Source organism: Schistocerca piceifrons, chromosome 2 (genome assembly GCF_021461385.2).
Source record: "Schistocerca piceifrons isolate TAMUIC-IGC-003096 chromosome 2, iqSchPice1.1, whole genome shotgun sequence".
Lineage (NCBI taxonomy): Eukaryota > Metazoa > Arthropoda > Insecta > Orthoptera > Acrididae > Schistocerca > Schistocerca piceifrons.
This window is the reverse complement of record NC_060139.1, coordinates 660,292,999-660,314,437: the sequence shown is the minus strand read 5'-3', so window position 1 is coordinate 660,314,437 and position 21,439 is coordinate 660,292,999. Positions and strand designations below refer to the sequence as shown.

The 21,439-nt window shown below is 40.1% G+C and overlaps 2 protein-coding genes across 4 annotated transcripts in view; both read left to right on the top strand.

Moving 5' to 3' along the window:
• The window catches only part of LOC124776982 (mitochondrial dicarboxylate carrier-like), a 153,011-nt gene extending 143,682 nt beyond the window's left edge, over positions 1-9,329 (top strand). The window contains exon 10 of the transcript XR_007015676.1: positions 9,258-9,329. The gene's annotated coding sequence lies outside the window, so the exon portion shown is untranslated. The remainder of the gene's footprint in view (positions 1-9,257) is intronic.
• A 1,897-nt stretch (positions 9,330-11,226) lies between these two features.
• The window catches only part of LOC124776984 (mitochondrial dicarboxylate carrier-like), a 58,917-nt gene continuing 48,704 nt past the window's right edge, over positions 11,227-21,439 (top strand). The window contains exon 1 of one of the 3 annotated variants that reach the window (XM_047252226.1): positions 11,227-11,351. The gene's annotated coding sequence lies outside the window, so the exon portion shown is untranslated. Of the gene's footprint in view, positions 11,352-11,546; positions 11,664-11,763; positions 12,124-21,439 lie in introns of those variants that run through there. The other 2 variants (XM_047252228.1, XM_047252227.1) reach the window with 2 other exon arrangements.

Below are 21,439 nucleotides of genomic sequence, written 5' to 3'. Positions count from 1 at the left end.
TTGTCAAATTCTTCATGCAGTAACATATCTCCCATTAATTTCATCTTCATCTGTGTCATCTTCCATCTCCATAATACTGCCTTCAAGTATATCACTCTTGTATAGACCCCCTGTGTACTCCTTCCACCTTTCTGGTTTCCCTTCTTTGCTTAGGACTGGTTTTCCATCTGAGCTCTTGATATTCATACTGGTGGTTCTCTTTTCTCCAAAAGTCTCTTCAGTTTTCCTGTGGGTAGTATTTATCTTACGCCTAATGATATATGTCTCTACATCTTTGCATTTGTCCTCTAGCAATCCCTCCTTAGCCATTTTGCACTTCCTGTCTATCTCATTTTTGAGATGTTTGTATTCCTTTTTGCTTGCTTCATTTACTGCATTTTTATATTTTCCCCTTTATTAATTAAATTCAGTATCTCTTCTGTCACCCAAAGATTTCTACTAGCCCTTGTCTTTTTACCTACTTGATTCTCTACTGCCTTTGCTATTTCATCTCTCAAAACTACCCATTCTTCTTCTACTGTATTAATTTCCCCTGTTCTTGTCAGTCATTCCCTAATGCTCACTCTGAAACTCTCTACAACCTCTGGTTCTTTCAGTTCCTCCAGGTCCCATCTTCTTAAAGTACTACCTTTTCTTTATCTTTAATCTACAATTCATAACCAATAACTTGTGGTGCGAGTCCACATCTGCCCCTGGAAACGTCGTACAATTTAAAACATGGTTCCTAAATCTCTGTCTTACCATAATATAATCTATCTGAAACCTTACAGTGTCTCCTGGTCTCTTCCACATATGCAGCCTTCTTTTATGATTCTTAAACCAAGTGTTAGCTATGATTAGGTTATGCTCTGTGCAAAATTCTGCTAGACAAAAATGTTTCAAATGGCTCTAGGCACTATGGGACTTAACATCTAAGGTCATCAGTCCCCTAGTCTTAGAACTAATTAAATCTAACTAACCTAAGGACATCACAGACATCCATGCCCGATGCAGGATTCAAACCTGCAACTGTAGCACCAGTGCATTTCTGGACTGAAGTGCCTAGAACCGCTTTGTCACAGCGGCTGGCTCTGCCAGACAGCTTCCTCTTTTATTTCTTAGCCCCTGTCCATATTCACCCACTACTTTTCCTTGTCTTCCTTTTCCTACTATCGAATTCCAGCCCCCCATGGTTATTAAATTTTCATCTCCCTTAACTATCTGAATAATTTTTTTTGGCGCATCATACATTTCTTCAATATCTTCGTCATCTGCAGAGCTAGTTGGCGTACAAATTTGTACTACTGTGGTAAGTGTGGGCTTCGTGTCTGTCTTGGCTACAATAATGCATTCACTATGCTGTTTGTAGTAGCTTATCTGTATCCTATTTTTATTCATTATTTAACCTACTCCTCCCATATTTGTTTTTGTATTTATAACACTATATTCACCTGACCAGAAGTCTTGTTTCCCCTGCAACTGCACTTCACTGCTTCCACTATATCTAACTTTAACCTATCCATTTCCATTCCATGCTCTGTTTTGTAGAATGCCAGTTTTCTTTCTCCTTGTAACGACGTCCTCCTGAGTAGTCCCTGACCGGAGATCCGAATGGGGGCTGTTTTACTTCCGGAATATTTTACCCAAGAGGACGCCATTATCATTTAATCATACAGTAAAGCTGCATGCCCTCAGGAAATATTATGGCTGTAGTTTCACCTTGCTTTCAGCCGATCGCAGTACCAGCACAGAAAGGCCATTTTGGTTCATGTTACAAGGCCAGTTCAGTAAATCATCCAGACTGTTGCCACTGCAACTACTGAAAAAAGGCTGCTGCCCCTCTTCAAGATCCACATGTTTGTTTGGCGTCTCAACAGATACCTCTCCATTGTGGTTGCACCTACGGTACAGCTATCTGTATTGTTGAGGTACACAAGCCTCCCCACCAACGGCAAGGTCCATGGTTCATGGGCTAACACAATAAAAAACAGATATAATACCCAGAAAAAACACAGCACAGACAAGCTGTTAAAATATCAGTCAAGACAAGGCATTAAAACCAAGAAATGAATAAAGAGAATAAAAAGGTGCAAAGGGCAGATGCCAGGCAGGGCCACCCAGCAAGGACCACCGAGGGACCCCTGCAGAGGGGGAGGGGGTGGGGGGAGTGAGAGAGGGATGCCCCACCAATCCCATAGGCAGTCAATGATGCCAAAAAGTCCTACTTTACAGGTATGAATAGAAACCATCTTTGTGGGCAAAACATAACACCCGGTCAGCCGAGTTGCCATTGTCTGCTAGCATCAGCGGAAGCGTGTCAGGAACATTAAGATGCCATCTCAAATCAGCCAAATTAGGGCAGTCTACAAATAAGCTGGTCACCGTCAGGTGGGCTCTGCATTGGCAGTGAGGACAATCCTCACGTCTGAGGATGTTGCCGTGGGTCAGCCAAGTGTGGCCAATGCAAAGTCTACAGAGGATGGAGGATTTCCTGCAAGAAGCATCCAAGAAAGACTGCCACATGGTCATGGTCTCCAATTGTCCTCAGTTTGTTTAGGGAGATCAGGGCAGACCATTCTGAGTTCCAGACTTCCAGCAATCAATGGCTTATAAATGACTGAGGGTCCGGTTCTAGAACCCCGCTTTCCAGAATCGGCGTCATGGTGGCCAGCTGGGCCAACCATCTAGCTCGTTCATTTCCCCGAAATCCCAACGTGGCCAGGGGGTACAAATGAAAACGACTGGCTGCCCAGCTTGATGCAGGTCTGAGACAAGATCCTGGGTAGTTGTAACCTCTGGGTAAAATAGAAATGCCGTGTGCCCAGGGCCTCCCATCGGGTTGAATGTTCGCCTGGTGCAAGTCTTTTGAGTTGATGCCACTTTGGCGACTTGCATGTCAATGGGGATGTAATGATGATGATAAGAACAACACAACAACCAGTCCCTGAGCAGAGAAAATCTCCGACCCAGCCAGGAATCAACATGGGGCGTTAGGTATGACATTCTGTCGTGCTGACCACTCAGCTACCAGGGACGGACACCACTGGGTGAGGAGAGTGACATTGGTCTATAGCCTGAAGGCTGCTAAGGGAGTCGTTACAGAGCACTAAGGGAGTCGCTACAGAGTAGGATACTCTTGCCTAAGGGCTAAGGGCTAAGGGCTAATTTAATTGCCATCGATTCAGCAGTGAAGACACTGTGCCATTTGGTAGAGTGAGAGTGTGGAGTTCACTATATTGTACATGTGTGTATGCAAAGCACGTTCGTCCGTCAACTGTTGAGCCATCAGTCAACACCGCTTCTAAACCTGGCTATTTCTCATGGACAGCCAAGAACAGGAGGTGAAAAATTGTGGGAACAACAGAATCTTTTGGGCCAAAGGAGACTTCTTCAAGGCAAATCTAAAGTCAGGGTGCAAGCTATGGGGGCAGATGTATTGTCGCCCTGACTAGAGGTGACAGTGGAGAAAATTATAGTTCCAAACAGACACTGGAGGCATTCAGCAGTTGTAAACCCAGTTCTGGGTCGACGTTGTGGGAGGTATACCTCCCTTCCAGGGAAAAGGACATGGTAGTTGGGATGCTCAGTGAAGCTACAAATGCGTATGTTGTTGGCGCCTGATAGGTAATGGAGGGGCTCCAGACTTGACTAATAGGGTGGTCACAGGGCTAGTTCAGAAGGCTCATGTTGCAGATCAGACTCCATAGTGATGAATGGGGTCCAGCATCCACAATGCTCACCATATGCAAGACACCTATACTCAAGATGGACAGAATCAGGGCTCTGGAGAGCCACAAAAGGGTAGAGTGATCTACACCCCAGCTATTGTAACTGAGGCAGTGAAGTGTATTGAGGTGTCGCCGGCACTTTCGCTTAAGTTGGCGAAGGTGGGAAAATCATTTTAGCTGTGAATCGATGACTAGTCCCAGAAAGCGGTGCGTCTCAACTATAAGAAGTAATTGATAGTCTAGGTAAAGCTCTGGGTGTGGGTGGGCAGCACAACAGTGACAGAAGTGCATAACACAAGTTCTGGCAGCTGAAAACCGAAAGCCATGGGTGAGGGCCCATGACTATGCCTTTCATATTGGGCCCTGTAGGTGACACTCAGCAACAACTACCATACTAGAGGAGCAATAATAAAAGCAAAAATCATCGGCATATAAGGAGGACGATATCAAAGACCCTACAGCTGCCACTAGACCACTGATAGCCGCCAAAAAGAGGGGGATGCACAGTACAGAGCCCTGCAGGACCCTGTTTTCCTGAATGTATGGGGTACTGAGTGAACTTGGAATGTATGGTGTGACAGGAAGTTCTTGACAATAATTGAGAGTGGGCCCAAGACCCCACCCACATAACATAGTAAGGATCTGGTGACGCCATGTCATGTCATAAGCCTTTGGAAAAGACAGCTATGAGGTGCTGATGATGTGCACAGGCCATCTGGATGGTGGACACCAGGTGCACACCAAGTTATCAGCAAAAACCGCCCTGAGATGAAGCCAGGAGGCCCTGAGACTCAAGGAGATAACACAGCTGCTTGCTCATCATGCACTTGAGCAACTTACAGAGAATGTTGGTAAGGCTGACTGGGTAATAACTGTCCATCTCGAGGAGGTTCTTGCCGCACGGTTAGAGCTATTATGTCACGGATTGCAGACCCCCTCCCACCAGAGGTTGGAGTCCTCCCTCGGGCATGGTTGTTTGTGTTGTTCTTAGCGTAAGTTAGTTTAAGTAGTGTGTAAGTCTAGGGACGGATGACCTCTGCAGTTTGGTCCCTTAGGAATTCACACACATTTGAACACATTTTGAGGAGGTTCTTACCCAGTTTCAGTGCCAGAACTATCGTGCTTTCTCACCACTGAGATGGGAACTTACGCTCATTCCAGATCTGATTAAAGAGGAAAAGGATGTGACGCTGACAATCCACTGAGAGATATTTCAGCATTTGGTTGTGGATGTGGTCTGGCCCCGGGGTCATATCAGGGCAATGGGCAAGGACACTGGAGAGTTCCCATTCACTGAATGGAGCATTATATGGCTGTAGGTGGCGGGTAGTAAAAGATAAGTACATTCACCGCATCCGCTGTTTCACGAATCAAAAGGCGGGGTGCTAGTTCTCAGACTCAGATGTGTGAGCATAATTCTCAGAAAAATGCTCAGTGACAGCATCTCCATCAGTATAAATGGTTCAAATGGCTCTGAACACTATGGGACTTAACGCCTTTGGTCATCAGTCCCCTAGAACTTAGAACTACTTAAACCTACCTAACCTAAGGACATCACACACATCCATGCCCGAGGCAGGATTCGAACCTGCGACCGTAGCGGTCGCGCGGCTCCAGACTGTAGCGCCTAGAACCGCTCGGCCACACCGGCCGGCTCAGTATAAATGGCACACCATATACAGGGTACATCTGCAGGAAACTGGAAGCAATAGACTCATCTGATCTTTACCCACAGCTGTGATGGAGAAGTATGTGATTCAGTGGTGGAAGCCGAGGAAGAGGGGATTGCTTGGTTGGCTGCCAAAACAATGGCTGTCATTTTATGCAGAACAGCGGCATCAATACTGCCTTGCAACAATGGGGAGCTAACGACGACAGCATTACAGAGAACCCATCTGGGTTGGCATCCAAGGGAACAATGCTGAGGGAGGGATAGGAAGATTGGGAAGTGGTCACTACCACACAGATCAAAATGGTCCTTTCAGTGGATAGATGGTAGAAGACCAGGACTACAAAAGAAGAGATCAATGGCTGAGTAAGTCCCGTGTGTCACACTGAAGTATGTGGGGACATCAGAGCTCAAGAGGCAAAGATCAAGTAAAGTTTCAATGTCATTACCATGGCGAGTGATCATTGTTCCACCCCACAAAAGGTTATGGGTGTTGAAGTCACCCAAGACTAGAAATGGTTGAGTGGGGGTGGGGAGCTGAAACAGTAATGCAGACAGTTCATCCTGGGGCATGAGATCATCGGGAGGAAGATAAACAATACAGATGGTAAAATCCTGATGTGCCCGTACCCAAACAGCCGTGGCCTCCAATGGAGTATCAAGAGGCACAAGGTCATATAGTACAGCACACACGTACAAACTCTACCCAATACCCCCTCATAGCCGGTAAGATTCTTAAAATAACCTCAGTAGCCACAAAGAGCAGGGATCCAAGTTATTGGAAACCATATATGTTTCCTGGATAGCAATACAGAATGCAGGGCATATGCTTAAAAACTGCCGTAGCGCAGCCAGGTGGTGGAAAAATCCGTTACAATTCTACTGGCGGATAAGACTGTCTGAGTACTGTGGGGGCATGAAGCTACCAGACTGTGGGGAGGGGGAGGGGGGTGCATCACGTACTGCCACCACTGGCACATTCCCTGGGGAGATTGGGTGCTTCAGGGGCCACTGGAATGTCACCTTGGGCACAGAAGGAGTACATGTAGAGTACAGAGGCATGGGGTGGAGTTTCCTTCATCTTATAGAACATCTTTTTGTCCTCCTTGTCCTCCTCCTCCTCAGAAGACAAAGACAGAAAGTTTCCCTGAATTGGTTCCAGGTACAGAGGAGGAACAAGAAGGTCAACGGCCAGCAGCCTACGGTTCCTTCAGCCCCTGGCTAGCATCTGGCTGAGGACCAGCAGGAACCATGGAAGGAAGAGTCCCAAGGGACCTCTTCCTAGCTAGAGAAACCAGAGGAGGATGGGGTGCCTCTAGCTGGTGGATGGGGACCGATGTCCCAGGTAGGTGGGGAGCCAATGCTCCCAAAGTGGGTGCAGTGCAAGCACCAGAAGAGTCCCCAACTGCCTGTGGGTTAGCTATCAGTGGGAGGCTCTTAGGGCCCACTGTAAGAGGTGCAACAGAGGAAGGCACTGTAACAGAGAAAGTGACGACATTGCAGTTGTAGCATAAGAGTATGTCATTTGTCTGTAATATAGATGCACTTATTTTTTCTGGCCTCTTGGTATGTGAGCTTGTCCAGGGTCTTATACTCTTGGATTTTCTTCTCACACTTAAAAACAGAGCAATCTGGTGAGCAGGAGTGGAGCCTGCCACAGTTTACACAGTGGGAGGAGGGGCACAAGGAACATTCAAGTGCAGCAGGTATCCACAATTCCTGCAGGCAGGGGTATCAGTGTAATGGGAAGACATGTCCGAACTTTGTGCACCTGAAGCATCTAAGAGGCTGAGGAACATAGGGTTTCATGTCACACTAGTAGCCCATCACCTTGACCTTCTCAGGCAATGTATCACTCTCAAAATCCAAGATGAATGCCCCGATAGCAGCTCTGTTGTCCCTTGGTCCCCTATACTGACAGATGAAGTGCACAGCCCATTGCTCTAAGTTGGTCCACAGCTGATAGTCAGATTTCAGGAGGAGGTCACAGTGACAGATGATGCCCTGGACCATATTGAGACTCTTGTATGGAGTTACAGTTACGGGAATGTCACCCACCTTTTTACAAGAGAGCATCGCCTGCAACTGGACAGGAGATGACTTTTAATGAGGAGGGAACTGATCTTCATCTCAGAGATGGCTGTCATTTCCCCATATTTGTTCTCAGTGTTTTCCAAAAAAATAAAGGCTTTGTGGCCAAAAAGCTGTCCCTGTCAGTCCTGGTACAGACCAGGTATTGGAAGGAGAATTTTGCTCCTTGTCGTTTAGTCCTGTGTTCCTACCATGGCATGGCAAGGGAAAGGAAAACATTGGGATCATACTTTGTTGCATCGTACAAGGCCTTTCCATTTTAAGAGACTGCTGGGGCCGTGTGGCCACTAGTGGGAGAAAGTTTAAGCCACTTTGTGTGCAAACTACCCATTGTGTTGTCAACCACTCTGAATGGGGTTCTTCCCTTTGGACACAAGCCAGCCATAGAAATGGCTACCTGGCTGGGAGTCCCCGTGCCCCAGTCATAATGGGCACATACTCCATGGCATACAAGGGGAGCAAGCAGTGCAGTCACTAACAGTGTTATCCCTTCTTGGTCAGGCGGCTACCATCGTGCAGGTACTTGATGACCCACCCCTCCCCCCACCCCCTCACAAAGGGGTGGCTAATATGCTGGGTTTCGGAGGGGGTAGTACAACAGGAAGAAATGGTGCCAGGGTGGAAGGGCACAGAGGTGGTGCATACACGATGGTGGGTGACCTTCCCTGCAGAACACAGACTTCTGTAAAATTTGGAAAATATGGAATGTCAAACCCAATGATGGGGATCATATAATTATTAATGGCAGGTGAAGATAGTGCTGGCAGTGAAACTAGAAATCAAGACCAAAATCGTGAACCAAGTCCAAAGAGTGTCTGCAACAAAAGGACCAACTTGTGGAAAGTCAGAGGAGGGATATCGAAGTGTAGGTTTTCAGCACAAAAAGAGGAAGCAATGTTGCAAAGGGTGGCGCCCTGTGGTAGTCAAGCATGCACTGAGCTCCCTGGGGGGGGGGGGGGGGGGGGGGAGAGAGGAGCCAAGTAAAAGTGTGTGATTAGTTCTCTGGTGGGAAGATATTACTGACATATATTGGGTTTTACATGAAGTTAAAAAAAATTAATAAAATCTTGTAATTGTTGAGATCATAAGTGTATATTACATGATGGCTAGTTTCAGCTGATTAGACAGCCTTCTTCGGATCTGGAATTACAACAGAAAATTGCACTATGGTAGGATACCAGAAGGGATTACAGAAATTGTAATAATACCAGTAAAAAGTCAGTTACATACTGACTATAAAAACTATAAAAATGAGGCTAAGACACAATGTCTGCATCAAGTAGACACTCATGTAAGAGACAGACCTCAATGAAATAATAGTGTACACCATTGATGTAAAATATTAGGTATTTAAAACCTAAGAAATAAAAAGAAACATCAATACAAAGTACAATACAAAAATCCAACAAGCTGAGCAAAAATATGTAGTGTACAAACCCATCTTAACAGCCACATTGATATACAATAGCATTACACCAGTAACTTGTCAATCAAACCGTATTGTGTATATAATATTGCAGTTTTATGTTATTTTGTATTAACCTCTCTGTTTATTCCTTAGATCTTGAATATCTAATATTTTGTATCAATGGAATATCCCATTATTTTATTGATATCTGTTTCTTACATTTGAATCCACTGTGATGCGGATGTACTCTCTTAGCCACATTTTATGAGCAAACACTACACTTTTTTTATAATCGGTATGTAATTGACCTTTTGCTTGTATTATTACTGTTTGTGTAATCCTTTCTGGTACACTGCCTCAGTGCAATTTTCTATTATTCCAGATCCGAAGATGCCTGTGTACTCGACTGAAACTAGTCATCATTTAATACTGTTAAGTTGTATCTTGACTATTAAAAGGTTTTATGAAAAAAGATTGAACTTTTTGTAAAACTTGTAGATTGCTTGTCTCCATCTTGGTGATGTCAGTAATTAACAAATAATTGGAAATATGTACTGTACAATTTATATTGTTAATGGGTGAATAAAGAAACTGAATTGAATTGAACCAACTTGAAAGAACATTACAAACATATATCTTTAGTCACTCTTGCTACATATCAACTGAATCTCTAGATTCAGCTATTAAAAGATCCTGTTAGCTGTATGGCAAGTAGTAGCACTCATTGTGATGCTGCATGACAGGTAGTAATAAATTGTTAATAGGTGTCATTTGCTATGAAAAATCATTGTAATCAAATAATTTCTATGAATTGCAGTTAAAAATGCAGTGCAGCTATGTAGTGTAACTGAGTAGGCAAAAGCTTTTTTTTTCTTTTTTTTCCATTGTACCAGCTTCCTTTCTTTGATCAACTGTTACAAAATATACTTTGACTTGTTCCGCATTCTTAGACACACTCTTTCTTGATGGGAGTTATGGAACGCAATGAATGATGAAAGAAAGAAAGAATGAATGCTTGTTTTGACCTTAATTTTACTGTTGTTCATTTCAGTACTATAGCAGCTCAAATGTCAGATCATACATTTTCCATTTTTAAGGCTTTTTAACAGTAACCCGCAGTTAGATATATAATCCTTTTTTTCTAAACCATTTTTAATTACTTTTGGTTTTGTTTACCCCTTCAACCTACAGCTCTTACTTACTTCTCTGTTTACTATTTGCCACGAAAAATTATTTAGTGGGCATATGGCAGTATGTTGTCGTAGATATTGGTCATCTTGCTACCATATAGCAGCTACTTGTCTGCCATTTTACAAGAGACCTATATTGTTATTATTAATATTATTATTTAAGATAGAACAGAGTTCTTTGCTGCCCTGTTTGCTGAACAAAGGGTATGATAATTTCCTTTATATATTGCAATATCAACAGAAATGATCTAGTAGAAATGTTGAGATATAGTGCTATGAATGAGTGGTGATACCATTAAGGAAAGGACACAAAGCACACTAATAACTGAAATGTTCAACACATCCATCAAAAAGAAAAACCTTAATGAATGTGGAATGATTCCATGTTCACATTAACGGAAGACAAGCAAATCGTAGAAACTTAATCTATATACTCCACTAATAATAAACTGCTGCCATACTGCTTAGTATCATTCATGCTGACGACAAGAGTATTTAATCAATTAAATAAGAAATGATGTTGCTACTTTAAGGGGGGGAGATGATGTTGCTTCCTTAATAGTACTGAGTACCTGTCATTTAGATCCTGTTGATAGATTAATATTTATTTAATTGTATTGATATTTTTTTAAAGAAAATAGTTAGGTGCATTGTCGATACGGGGTCACTCGTCAACCAACTTTACAATTAACATTGATGCTTGTTACGTATCTCTTGCAACTTTTTAATCATCGAATCTGATAAGACAATTTGAGACCCGACGTAAAACAAAGCTGCACAACTAAATTGTGAGTAAAAGTGTATGTACAACCAGATATAACATTTACGTGGTAACTGCTTATAACGTTGCCCCAAGTAACAGCTGATCGATGTTGTATCCGTCCACATTTTCTTATGCGTTTTCATTTTCCAAACTGTCATGCGTGAAGAATCTCGTAAGAAATTTTATTTATTTTGCCTCTAACTCTTCATTGCTGTCAAGTAGAAATTTCATGTAGTGGTTATTTAGCACCTTGTGTACGTCCTGTCAGATCGCAAAACGCCATACGTCAGTACACGACTGATTTTTAGGTTTCATAAAATCACTCGCACTTGGCATGCTACGACTTCATGTTTCGTCAGCAAAGTGACCAGTAGTAATAAGAACAGATAGGGTAATATTTTTGATGATAACCTACTGCTGACCGCTGTGTAAGTGGCTATTCAGATAAGCAGTTTGTAAGGGTGCTTATGAAGTGAACTTGTAACAGCTGGCTAAGTGGTTGTTTTTACAGTTTGAATTACAGGTATGTCATTACTCAAAATTATGTTAATTGTTAAATGTTAATTTAAATTCTGTTGATACGTGTTAAAAATAAGTTTTGTCGATACCATAAACACACCTATGTCACAGGTATACACAGTTTGCAGAAAGTTCACTGGAAAGAATATTTTGTCATAGATGCTACGTGTTGGAGCAATTGACACTTCACTTCTTGATAGTACGGTTGAGGTCGCGATATGCCGAAAGGAAAGTTTCTTTTGCCTTAGAAGAAAGGCAATTCATTGATACTTCTCAATGAGAAGACGAGTGTTCGAATAATTGGGAGTGCGAAATGGTACCACAGTTTATAGCTTCCCTTTTACTGATGTTCTGATTTTGGAAATGGTTTCCTTAAGTTGGGTTACAACATTTTTAAAAAAAATTAATTTTCAAGAAACACAAGAAAAGAACCCTTTTAAGTGTGCCGCATTACGCTGCAGGCCTAGTTTATAGTCTTAATTCCACCGAAATAACCGGGATATCTGACAAGTCATCTTGCGTCATCATTAATTTTTCACGTAACTGATGTATGCCACTTGATTCCTCAAAAAAATTCAGTCCGTTGTGAGCGCTGGTAGCACGCGCCTGTTATACATTGGCTAAGGATGCTATGAATAACTTCGAGAACTAAAATTGTCCGAAATACTAGGAAGATGTGTAAAAAGTAGAACTTCCTGCGTCCACATCAGGAGTCTGACGTTGCCAGTGAAATATTTATGTAGGCTACTCAAACGGAAACCCATCTCGTAGAGAAGGTAAAGTGACCGACTATTAGCGTTTGCGGAACATAAGAGTAATGCAGACTGATAAAGTAGACACTGTTATGTCACTTGGCGAATATGTAAACACTATAAATGTTTGTCTTTGAAAACAAACGGGGCACACTGTTATACGTAAGGCTGGAGGGTTCATCAAGTATATTCTATCGGAATGTAAATCAACTTCTTTCAATGCGGCTGCAGTCACTTTTATAATACAAAATCAAGTACTTGGATTGTACCATTTTGCGGAACATACAATATGTATAAATTTTGGCCATTTTAAGTTGATTTTTACAGTAGTTTTCTTATTATATTTAGGGACAGAAAGAGCATAAAATGAAAGTTAACGATTACATATCACTTCTAAAGCATGCAAGTGCTAGACATCAATGAAAGGCAACAGTTTAGCTCAGCATGATTGAAAGTAGTCGTTGATGGATTCAACGAAACATGATGTTACCATGACATATATTGAAGTTTCCCACTTTCTTTGTTACCTCTGTTACAACAGTATACATGTTATGTCACAGTCTCTAAATAAAAATGCTTTATTCACCTTATGAGCATCTTTGTAAGCAATCATTACTGTCAAAAGTCTAAGAATGTAGGCAAATGTCACTCAGTACAAGGAAATAATGATAAATACACTGCATAATTAAGTAAATAACAATAAATAATTATGTGACAGAACAATTAGAAGAGAAATGCATTACATAAGGTGTATTGCAAAAACAGTAAATAATTAAACAGGTAATTGATTAAAAGTACAATACAGTTATAGTATGTAGGCTAAATTATTAGTCTGCATAAAACTGCAGATAAAAAGACAAATTTGAAATGTCGCAATTTATCTTGGACCCGAATGTCTTGATACTGTGTTGATATCTGTAGTAAATTTAGTATCTTAGAAACCAAATTTTTCAGTTCACTTCTTGTGAAGTAGTAGATTTGTCCAGTTTGTGAATGTCGATTTGCTTGCTTGTTTACATGCTAATATGAATTTGCTGGATACCTTGGATATTTGAAGGAAAAAACCAGTCTCATTTTTATAGGAAACATACTTTACTTTAGACTTTTCTGTTACATTCTTTTCATTTGTATTACATTATTTGATTCCTTGCAACAGTAGATATTTCATAGACAGTATAGTCTTAGACTCACTTATCTTTTCCTTTAATCTCTTTTTGCCCTTGCCTTGTCTCCTATTTCTCTTGCAGTACTCTCCCTCTTCATTCTCTTCCTCGACCTAGCCTCCACTACAAATACAACCCCTTCCCCCTCCCCCCCCTCCCCCCACTAACTCACACACCTTGGCATAAAATTACTAATCTATCCATATAGTAACCACACACTTAGCTAATAACCCATACCATAATCCTTTCTATTTCCAATCTCTCTACCCCAAGCAATGACTGAATGTGCGTTGTGCAAGGCATGTCAAAATATTGTCAAATGATCTTTCACAGAACCCAAATATATTCTGGTTGTGTGTAAAGACTGTTAGTGACACCAAAGTTAGTGCCTAGTCCCTAGTGAATAAGGCAGGTATTGAAATTGAGGATAAAGCAAAAACTGAAATGCTTAACTCTATTTTCATATGTTCATTTACAAAGGAAAACCCTGGAGAAATGCCCCAATTTAATCCTCATGCCACTGAAAAAAATGAATGGAATAATTATTAATGTAAGTGGTGTTGAGAAATAGCTGAAATTGTTAAAACTGAACAAAGCTACAGGGCCTGATGGAATCCCTGTCATCAAATTCTATACTGAATTTGCAGCTGAGTTAGCCCCTTGTCTAACTATTATCTATTGTACATCCCTCAAACAAAAAAACTGTGCCCCGTTCTTAAAAAAAGCATAGGTCACAGCCTTCTACAAGAAGGATAGTGGAAGTGATTTATAAAACTACTATCCAATGTCCTTGACATTGATTTGTTGTAAAATCTTAGAAAATTTTGTGTGCTGAAAAATAACGGGTGTCATGAACAGAATGACCACCTCAATGCGAACCAGCATGGATTGTGAAAACATTGATCATGTGAAAACCAACTTGCACTTTTTGCACGACATACTGAAAGCTTTGGGTCAAGGCAGTCAAGTAAATACAGTATTTCTTGATTTGCAAAAAGCATTAGACTCAGTACTGCACCTATGCTTATTGTCAAAAGTACAATCATATGGAGTATGAAGTGAAATTTGTAACAGGATTGAGGACTTTTTGATAGGGAGCATGCAACATGTTATCTTGGATGGAAAGTCATCATCAAATGTTGAATTAACTTTGTGTGTCCCCCAGGGAAGTGTACTGGGACCCTGGCTGTTGTATATTAATGACCTTGCATACAATATAAATAATAACATTAGGCTTTTTGCATATGATGCAATTATCTATAATGAAGTATTTTCTGAAAGAAGCTGAAGAATGTTCAGTAAGATCTTGATGAGATTTCAAAGTGGTGCAAAGATTGACAACTTCCATTAAATGTTCAGAAACGTTAAACTGTGTTTCCCCTCCCCCCCCCCCCCCCACCTCCCAAAAAAAAAAAAAAAAAATCCTGTGACATCAATAAGTCACTGTTGGAATCGGCCAACTCACACAAATACCTGGGAGTAACACATTGTAGGGATATGAAATAGAATGATCACATGGCCTCAGTCATGGGTAAAATAGTTGGTAGACTTCAGGTTATTGGTAGGATACTGGGGAATTGCAATCAGTCTACAAACAAGATTGCTTAGAAATCACTCATGTGATCAGTTCAAGAATACTGCTCTAGTGTGGGACCCATACCAAATAGGTTCAACGGGGGATATTGAATGTATACAGAGAAGGGAAGCATGAATGGTGACAGGTTTGTTAAATTCATGGAAGATTGTCACAGAGATACAGAAGGAACTGAATTGACAGACTCTTGAAGATAGACAAAACTATCCTGAGAAAGTCTTTTAACAAAGTTTCAAGATCCGGCTTTAAATGCTGACTTTAGGAATACACCACAATCCTCTATGTTAATGCTCACTTACGGATCAGGAGGATAAGATTAATATAATTACTGCACATGCAGAGGCATTCATACAGTTGTTCTTCCTTCATACAATCGTTCTTCCTTCACTACACATGTGAATGGAATGGGAAGAAACCCTAATAACTGCTACAATTGGACATACCCTCTGCCACGCACATCAAGGTGGTTCGTGGAGTATAGATGTAGATGTAAAAGTAGATATAAATTTGTGTTTGCATAACTCAAGATAAAATAACAAAATAGTTGTAACTTAAAAACTTTTTTTTTACGAAAGTTACCTGAAGTGCCAAAGACATGTTGAGACGTAAATAAAATAGGACAGTACAGTTCCATGAAAGAATAAATTTGCAGTCTTAGACGGCATGTGAAATACACAGAGAATGTTGCAGGTATTTTAGCACAAATAAAATAATCATGTCGTATGATAATACTGATGAAACACACAGCAGTTTGTAATGCTGTGCATGATTCTCGTATGAGCTCTATACAAAATTAATATGATTTTTCTGGCAAAGCTGCTCTCAATGCTCATTGTGCAATTGACGGTAAATGAACCAAGTATGTTATTATTGGATTTCAAGAGATAAGAAAATACCAAGATCATTTACTGAGGAAGTTGGGTAGGTGACATTAGGAATCATGCAGGGGCAACATTGATGCATTAACACATGGAAGAATGTATAGGATGATTTTATTCAGCAGTGATCTTTAAACTGCTGTTGTTGGTGAAGACTGTGATAAAGGAATAAAATTGTTTTTGAAAATACAGCGTACAATTATCATGTATAAATAAACTGTAAACTGAATGTCTTTGTGGTATTATACTTTCAATGTGACTGCATACACCCCATCATTCACCTGCAGATGAGTGGTAACTATTGTTTGCCTGTCCTCACTTCTTGTTTGGTCATTTACATGATGAAATATCCAATATTGTACTATTTGAATTTTGATATTGGTACCTTTCCTACCGGTACAGTGACTATCCAGATGAGTACATTCATAATCAGGCAAACAGATATTGCTTATTTGTGGCTCTCTGCAAATAATAGGAGCCACCAGAGTTTACACACACACACACACACACACACACACACACACACACACACACACACACACACACACACACACACACACACACACACACACACACACACACACACACACACAGAGAGAGAGAGAGAGAGAGAGAGAGAGAGAGAGAGAGAGAGAGAGAGAGAGAGAGAGAGAGAGAGAGAGTGGTGGTGGTGTAAAGGAACACTGCAAATATTTACTTTCTACCATTAGAGCCTCAGCACAGTACCAGTTCGTGCTCGTAGCTGATCATGTTTTCGAACTGAGTTTCAGGCTGCACTAAAGCCTGTTACCCAGTAAGAAAATATTCTCAATACAGTTCAGAGTTCTTCGTAACTTCTAGAATCATACCATTCATGTAAGTGAGGTACCTGTTGCATGTACTAGGAGAAACCTTTTCTTATAAAATCTATAAAACTGCACTTATAGTAGTAGTTCATAAATGTAAAAGAAAACATATGACTAGGTTATGTTAACTTTTTGGAGAATGCATGAATTATTGGGAGTGGATTTTTTAGTAAATGATTAATGCACTGGTTTTCGGAAGCAAATTCCATTGGTGGTTCGATGAGCCCTCTGCCAGGCACTTGAATGTGATTTGCAGAGTATCCATGTAGATGTAGATGTGCTGATAAGCATGTAGTGTAATTTTGTATGCTAGCATCAAATTTATTGTGCTATAGTTGAACGTACCTTATAAGTGGAAAATACAGTTGAGTCAAAAAGGTTTCGCTTAGCTAGATTTCATGGTATTACTATGCCAAAGTTTGAGGAATGTAGGAGATGAGGTACTGGTAGAAGTGAAGCTGTGGTGACAGGTCATAAGTAGTGTTTGAATAGTTCACACAGTAGAGCATTTGTTCACAAAAGTCAAGGGTCCCAGGTCTGAGTCCCAGCCCAACACACAGTTTTTATCTGCCAGGAAGTTTCAAATCAGTGCACACTCTGCTGCAGAATAAAAATTCCTTCTTTGAACATGTCTGCACCCCAGTATTCATTCACATTTATTTGTTTAATTAATCTCGAGTGTGATTCATTGTTTCTCCTCTCTTTTTTAGGATAGATTGTGTATCATTTGATGTCTTTCTTTCACACTGGAAAAGAACTCATTGACACATCATCATAATATACCTGAATCCCAATCCTACTGACATTTTCACACATGCATGAAGCTTTCTTCCTCAGAGCGTGCTCCTCCTTTCATATCCTGTGTGCATCCATAAATCTCACAAGTGTGCTCTTCTGCACTCTGCAGAGCTAGTTCAGATTTAACTAGTTGTGTACTATGCATCCAGAAAATTGCTGTGAGAGCTACCGTGTAATCAAGTATAACTTCATGATGATTTTTAGAGATGGATGGAACTTATTTTTGCATACCCATGTAATTTTGCTCATTTGATTGAGAGCTAGTTGGCAGAAAGTTTCAGCGTGTTTATGAAAATATTGCTTTTCGTCAACATGTACACATGAATATCGTACTACCACACATCTCTTGAATGAGTTGTTACCTGTTCTTACTTTTATGGCTGAGTTTCTTGGTTACGAAACTTTCTCTTTGTGAACTGTTTTATTTGAAGCTATTTTAAATTTGTATTTTGGACGCCAAATGCGAAGCAACGCAATAACATCTCAATTTTTTTTTTCTTCTAATGCTGCACTAGTATTTCCTGTTATCTTCAGGTCTTTGGTATATGTGGTGTATCTTTTTGATCGAGTAGTTCACCTACTTTCTGTTAAACAGTTTCTGGGGCAGTATCTCAAAACTCAAGTAGAGATTTCTAGGTCATCCTGCTTGACACAGTCTAGAGTAAAAAAATGGCCACCATAGGTTTTCAAAAGCACTGATTGTATATGTTATTATGGCTAAGTGCCTGATTCAGAGAATTCTAGGTGGACTTGCCTTTTCTGAATCCAGACTGAGATTCATTCATACCATCTATTTTTTTTTTTTTTTTTCCAGCCTACCAAATAGTAGCTTCTTTTCATTTTCCTAATGTGTTTAATAAACATATCAACCTGTAAGACTTTGTTTCTATTTTATGGCCATCTTCTCCTTTTCTGAAAATAACTACTTCTGTTGTTTTCCATATCTGAAGTAATCTGCCTTGTGACAAGCTTTCATGTACTAGTGCTGTAAGATTTAGAGCAATACAATTGGCCAGAGCCTGCAATTTCTTTGTCTGCATTGAATCCAGCCCTGCCAACTTCTGATATTTTTTCTGTTGTATTGTTGCAACACACATTACTTCTTTCCACAAACAGGATTGCCATTCTGTGGTTTCTGTAGGTAGTCTGTAGCCACTTTTGGTGTTATACATCTGCAGCACAATTGTCATTGGGGCAGAGTGCCTTCATTCGTAATTTGGCTTAAGATTCCCAATCAGTTGTTAATTCTCTGCCTTGTTTCTTCAATGTGAAAAAAAGTATCTGGATTTTATTTTGTTTATTATGATTTTGTAGGTCATTCCCCAAATATATAGTTGGAATTGATCTTTAACACAAGTTTCAAAATGCTCCACTCTTGATGTTGTTGAGAGTCTTTGTAATGTTGCTTAACACTCCTGTAAAGTTCTAGTCTTTTGATACATACACTCTTCTGCTCCACGTTGCATTTGAAATCAACTCCTCACCTTCCTTTTTCTTGTCTAAAATTTTGTAGAGCTCTGCTCCATGACACTTTAATTTCCTTCCCATTCTTAATTACTGCTGGTATTACTTTGTTTATTGCCATTTGAATGACTTTTTGTAACCATATCAAATTCTGTTCACTCATTTGGCCATATGTGGAATCCAGGGAGCAAAAAATCCCAATTTGCTTTCCATTGAATGTTTGTACACTTCATTCCAACATAATTTTCACTGACATGCCCATCTTTACACAGTACAAATACAATAATGTTGTGATCACTCATTTTTAGAGATTTACCAACATGCCATAATATTATGTCAGAAAATATGTTATTATGCTAGAGTAATCTCAATATTTTTATGAAAAGGATAGTTGCTACTCTCCATATGGCAGAGATGATGAGTTGACCCAGCATCTCTGCTATATTGTGAGTAGCAACTATCCTTTCATAATAATGTCGTATTCCTCCTGTATATTCCATTGTTTAATCTCAGTATTTCTTGCAGCACTTTTTCATTTGTGATTTATGATTAGACTAAGTGGTTTATGAAGCTCGGTTCTTCTACTGTGTCTTGGAGGTTTAAATTCCTTTCACCCCTTCTCCACTATGCCACAACTGGACTTGTCATTAACATCCAGAATGAAAATCCGTTTACCCATATGTTCAGTATTATTGCTTTTTTTGTATGTGCACCTTACTGGTATATATCATCAATGTAATAACAGTATTTGTCAGTAATGTAATACCTGTTGACTTCTTCCAAAGTTTCTAGTTAGTGCATATTCATTGCAAAGTTCATCAATCTTTGCCACTGTAATTATCCTTTTTAAGACAGCAGTAGCCACTATTGGGTTGATTCCCTCTGTTCTTACTTGAGCTCTAACTGGCATGATAGGTAGTTTGCCGTTTTTACTTTATGGCTGCTGAATGCATATTATTTGGAGATCCATTTCTTCAGTAAGGTTTCTTGCTTCCTGCAACTCAATAATACAATATGTAGTACTTATCTGATCTATTCTGATTTTTTGTACTTTGGATAGTAACTTTATTGAAGGAATATACATGTATTTAAAGCTACATTGTTGTATTATTGTATAGGTACCCTGTGAGGGTGGCACAGGTACCTTGTGGGGTGTAGTGTTGTGGCAACGGAAGCCCAAGACCAAAAACTATATAGTCGTAAAACATTACCATCTAAAAACATCAACATTGTTTGTCTCCCCTTTTGCCATTGCATTTGGATTGTCAGTTGAATGTTCATTTGGATTGTCAGTTGAATGTTTATTTACCTTCAGCTGAATATGGTGCACTACTGGAACCAGGAATGTAATTTGATCTGCTTGTGCATGTTAGTTTCTTGCCTGTTGGCTTATTGCCAGAGTCAGCAACTGCATTTCTCCTAAATCTTGTGGCATCTTTGCAAGAGTTGTTAAATTGTGAAAAAAAAAATTATCAGTAGATTTTGTGCTGTCAACATATGTTACGCATAACCTTTTGTTGGCTTCCATCCCATAATGCCATGCACCTCTTCTTACATTTTCTTTGTTGATTTTATAGCTTTGTCTTTTATGACTGTGAGGTACCTGATGTATTTGTACAGTTGCTACAGAACTTGTGGTCAAAGGTTCTTGCTTGTTTTCATTGTTCTTTTTTAGTTTGTCAGTACCCTGAAGCTAATCCTGAGGGCTCCATTCATTCTTATTTTATTTACTATGGTTTATGCTCTATTTGTGTGTACACATCCTTGATGATTTCTACTTTTGCTTAGAAACTTCTGGCTGTGGCTGCATCCCTTCATTTTCATGGCAATGGTTTGTTCTGAGTTTGACCTAATTGTCTGAACTAGTGTAACTACTATTTTGCTAGCAAATGATAATTTGATGAAACTGAGTGGCAGTGTTCCCACTGTTTTATATCCATGGCCATTTCTGTTTATTTGCTTTGTCATGCCAGTACCTGAATACTTTCCGTCAATATTAAATTCTGTGACTCTGTCACTTTAATAAGAGTTGGTGCATGAAACAAACAGTTTTTGTTCATCTCACTGTATCATTTCTTCCTTTTAACATGTGGAACACATGCAGGTGTCTGTTTTAAACATATAGCAATATTTTTTGTAAGGTTCTACTCACTACAGTGCAAAGCGGGCCACTTTTCCCATTTTACAGAATTTGTAAATACGTCTAGTTAATCTAAAGAAATAGTTTTATATTTTAGACAATAAAACTTTAGCACAAATTATGGGACTCTGTCGTAAGTGTAAAAGGAGAGTACACATCTAGTCGATGAAATGCTGACACCAAATTTTTTGTGGCAATGAGTGTGATGGCTGAAACGCCATCGCCCAGCCTGAGACAATGGAAGCAAAACCACATCATACAAACCCTGCAGCTGTTCCCAGCTCTCAGTAGCAGATGGTTGGTGATGCAGCTCTGTTGTTAGCTGACACCCAAAAGCTCTGTCGCATGACTGCATGACACATAAGTGTGCTTCTGAGCACTTTGCATTAACCAAAAAACTGTCGGAGGGCATCACATGGGGAAATGAACTTAGCTGCCATCAACTGCTGTTATTGTGA